Genomic DNA, 4,466 nt, shown 5'->3' with positions numbered 1-4,466 from the left:
GTATAAGTAGCAGAAAATTACATTTAATTTCCAGAAATTACTGTATTTATCAATTAACAGTAATTATAATTTAATTACTTTATTTTAAATATACACAGTAGTTTAATAATAACTTTCTTTTAAATAAGTACAGTAGTTTAATAATTAGCAATATTTTAATAAATACAGTATTTATTGAAAAACAGTATTAATAATTACATTATTAAAAAAATAAAGTATTTATTGATTAATTAATAGTATTTTCATAATTACAGTATTTTTAATAAATACAGTATGTATAAAAAAACATTTATACTTATTATTAATTACAATAATATAATATTCTATTATTATATTAGTTCTTTGACAAATTGATTAAAGCATTCTTTTGATTCTTTCAATTTGTTTATAATTTGTAAGCCTTGATTGTTTCATTCTTGATTAACAAAACTTGTACACTGCATGGGTCCCCACTAGTGTATACCAAAACAATAGAAAATTTATCAAAACACAATGATTACAATTTGTCAAGCAATAGTTTTAGTACGCTAGCAGCACAAAGTCAAGTTCAACTGACACCCCTACCTTCAACTTAAATGACGGAAACTCCAACACATAACCGAAATGACAAAATAACAAAGAACGAAAAGAATCCAAGTGGAGAGAATAAAAAAGAAGTTGAAATGAAAGACAAATAAAATCCTTACAAAATAGGCAATTGGGTTCCAAATGTAGAGCAGTTTCACATATATAGGAGTGATAATTGCCTTTCCGATCTTGCAGTCTCCGGCCTGTAACATGGAAGAAGCCCGAACCAATTGATGTCTTCTATCATGGAATCGGAAAAAACCATGCCGAAGCCGAATAGCCCCAACTGCACAAACTCTTGTACAAAAATTTGAAATTTTATTTTACCATTTCTTCCATGCCATTTATTCTTTGCTATCGATCTCTTCGTTTCTTCTTTGTTGCAAACTAGTCTGCGCCATAATAAATAGCTTTAGAAGATAAATGACCCTCCAAGAGACATTTGTGAACTGTGCTCAAAAGCTGGGATATATAGGCATTAGAAAACAAAACTTGCATATCACAATGGGATGCTGAGACTCTTGATTAAATGAAAAGGCATATTGGAGGAGATGTTTTTAAAAGTCCAATATAGATGGCAGGTTTTCAATGGTGGCCTTCCTTCTTTAATGTTGCTGGAAGACACCTCCTCATTAAAACAAAATAGCCGCCCTCTTTCATGACAAAAAATTAATTTGCATGACTTGTCAGACATGGGAAAATCAATCAAGTGGGAATGTGGGAGGTGCTAACCCTGCCTGTGCCTACATGAGATAATTTGTTTATTTTCTTTTTCCTTGCAAAATCGATTTTTTAATACACAGATTTACTGGATTTAATCCTACCATCAACCAAAATAATATGTTGGCAAGCAACATTAGTTATAACAAAATAAGAAGCATAGACAGTTAATTTAAACAAATCATTTTAAAAAAACCCAAAATATAAGAGTTAATTTAGTGGCAAGTGGGGCCATATGGAGATACACGATATAGTGGTATTTAATTTTAGGGTAAAATACAAAATTTACAATCATAAAAATCTCCCCTTTATTTTTAAAAAATTATATATATATTTTTACTAAAATAGCCCTGTTTTAGCAACTCCATAATCCACTTGAATTCTGTTCATCTTCTTCCTCACGAGTCACAACGGTAGATGGTGGGCACTCCCCCTCCAACCTTCCCTCTTCTTTAATTTCCCTCCGATTCTCTCTCCCTGCAAACATGGAAGTGGCAATTGAATTCGATCTCCACCTCCGGCCATCTGAACTGTCAACCGTCTAACGATGGTACTGGGAGTCTGGGATGGTGGACTAGCTGTTAGTGAGGGAAACACATATGAGAATTCCTCACTAACAACCAGTCTTTGTTTCAACGAAAATGAGATGGATGACAATGTCAGACATCCAACGATGGTACTAAGAATTTAGTTCATCAACGGGAACGATACTCTGTTTTTTCGTTTATTACAGGAGGAAACATGGCATCGTCCTCGTCAACCTCGACGATTCCTTCGTCATCGAAACACCGCTCCATGGGTGCACACTCCACCTTATGGCGCAACTTCCAATCAAGCGCCTGACACGCCTGAGAACAGTAGTTCACGGTGCCGCACGCCGAGCAACAACGAAATTCATGTCGCCTCGCTTGGACGAGGAATCGGCTCCCCTCGGCGATGTTTTGGTAAGCGTCGTAGCCATCTTGCAGACAGTGGCCGAGTTCTTGGAGGGCATCAATGTGGCCGAGGAAAGTGGCTCGTGCACAGAGAGCGACGCCGGCTCGGAGGTCCTTGTCGTTCTTGGACCCGCCACTGCCAATGAACTGGGTAATGGCGAGTGAATAAAGCGTTGGAGCGTGAGAGCTGATGGCCGCTTTAGCCATCAGCGACGCCCCACTTCCTCAGTTCTGTAGACAATAGAAACGGATCTGCAATCAATAAGAAAGGCTAATTAGATGATCATTTGCGAGGCTCAGTAACGAAATAAATATTTATACAATTTTTCTTTCATCTGTAAATTTAGGTAATAATGTACTGACCATGCCAAGCGTATAACAGGCTTCGATGTTTCCAGCATCTGCATACTGTTTCAAGAAGCGATGAGACGATTCAGACCAGTTCTTAGCTTTCACGGTGAAGGCTTTAGGAGATGCTTTCAGACAACACGAGGGGATGAAAGCCTAAACCGTTCAGTCTCTTGCACCTGCTTAGGAGACAAAACAAGAAGCAATTGAGAAGGGGGAAAATTAGTTATTTTCATTACACAACGAAAAGAGAGCTCTTTCAACTTTTGGGGTAATATTTTTAAAAAAATTTAAAAGATAGACTAACTTTTTAAAAATAATATAATAAAGGGTGAAAACACAATTCATCTTTTTCTTGCCATTTGTTCACCAGCGCCGCCGCCTACCACCACCCGCCGCCCGCCGCCCGCCGCCTGCCGCCGCCTCCGCCTCTGGCAACATTATCGGAGGTGGCCAGAGGCAGAGGTGGCGACAGCGGCGCTGGTGGTCATTCCTCTACCCAGCGCCGTCGCCTCTGTCTCCACCCACCTCCGACAACGTTGTTAGAGACGGAGGCAAGGATGGGCGGCGTTAGGCAGAGAAATGACCATCGGTGAGCGGCGGCGGACGACGACGACACTAGTAAATAAATGGCAAGAAGAAGATAAACAGTGTTTTTGTCATTTATTGATATTATTTTTAAAATGTTATCTATTTTTTTAATATTTTTAAAAATATTACTTTTATTGATATTAAACCGAAAAGTTGCCCTTATATGCTATTACATAGCACTAATTATTTGAAGTTGAAGAAACACCGATCCTTATAAATTCAAAACTTGTTATCAACAACTAAAAACAGAATATATCCAATGTTCGATACCGGAATCACCTCTTCGGCAATAAATCGATTATTTTGTTGCATTTCCGCAGAACTACAAAATCAAAGCGAAAACCACCCAGAGCAAATCTTCATTACCAAAAAGGAAATGAAAGAGAACCGATATAAAGCAACGGTTAGAGAGAGATAGGGGTGTACGTTATGAGAACATTAATGAAATCGGAAGGGCAACGAGCGGTGGAGCTGAGCTTGCAGAGGATACAGACGATAAGGTCGTCAGGCAAACCATCAAAAAAAATCCGATTCTCTAACGTTTCCCAATGCCGTTCTCGGTCCTTTTCCGGTCAAGCATCACTTCTCCACGGGGGAAATCCCTCTTTCTCTTGAGAGGTGTTTCATCCTTGAAAAACTGGAGCTTACGATTACCAAGCTTGGTTCTCGTATCGATCCTCTCCACTAGAGAAACAGGAGGGAAGCGTGGTGTTTATATAAGAAAGAAGAAAAAAAAGCTCTCCTCCAAGAGAGATATGACAGCAACAACGAAATTCACAGTACGATCTTTGGACGTCTGACATTGTCATCCATCTACTGTCATGGTTGCCCATCCATTAAAGAAGAGGAAAGGCTGGAGGGTAAGGAAGAAGATGAACAGTATTTGAGCGTATTATGGAGTTGAGACAGGGTTATTTTAATAAAAATATATGCATATTAATTCGTAAAAATGTAAAATAGGAATTTTGAAAAAATTATTCATCTTTTTAAATAGGAATTTTGAAAAAATTATTCATCTTTTTAACGTTTTCCGTCTTGCACCGAAGGGAGATGTTTGTTGAATTTTTCAAAAATAGAAGAGAATGTTTTGCTAAAATAAAATTATAGAGGAGGTTTTTATGATTGTCAAAATGTTTAAGAAGGTTTTTGTATTTTACCCTTAATTTTATTGAATTGGAGCGGTGGCCAGGCCACATTATGGGTAGGAAGGATAATTCCTGCTCTCATTGTCCTTGATTATTTTAAGCTTTAATTACCGTTGATGACTATTCCCACGCTTTTTCTTTTTTCATGAACTAAAGAAGA

At 37.8% G+C, this 4,466-nt stretch overlaps 1 pseudogene across 1 annotated transcript; it reads right to left on the bottom strand.

Moving 5' to 3' along the window:
- Window positions 1-417: 417 nt before the first annotated feature.
- LOC148803970 (F-box protein At1g67340 pseudogene) lies at window positions 418-3,733 on the bottom strand (annotated as a pseudogene). The gene is made up of 3 exons (XR_016082785.1): window positions 3,588-3,733; window positions 2,586-2,749; window positions 418-2,474 (listed from the first exon to the last, which is right to left on the bottom strand). The product of XR_016082785.1 is annotated as an F-box protein At1g67340 pseudogene (transcript).
- Window positions 3,734-4,466: the final 733 nt, after the last annotated feature.

This window comes from Nelumbo nucifera, chromosome 1 (assembly GCF_055504915.1).
Source record: "Nelumbo nucifera cultivar China Antique chromosome 1, China Antique-T2T, whole genome shotgun sequence".
Taxonomy (NCBI): Eukaryota; Viridiplantae; Streptophyta; class Magnoliopsida; order Proteales; family Nelumbonaceae; genus Nelumbo; species Nelumbo nucifera.
Note: the sequence above shows the minus strand (reverse complement) of the source record. Positions and strands in the feature narration are given on the sequence as shown.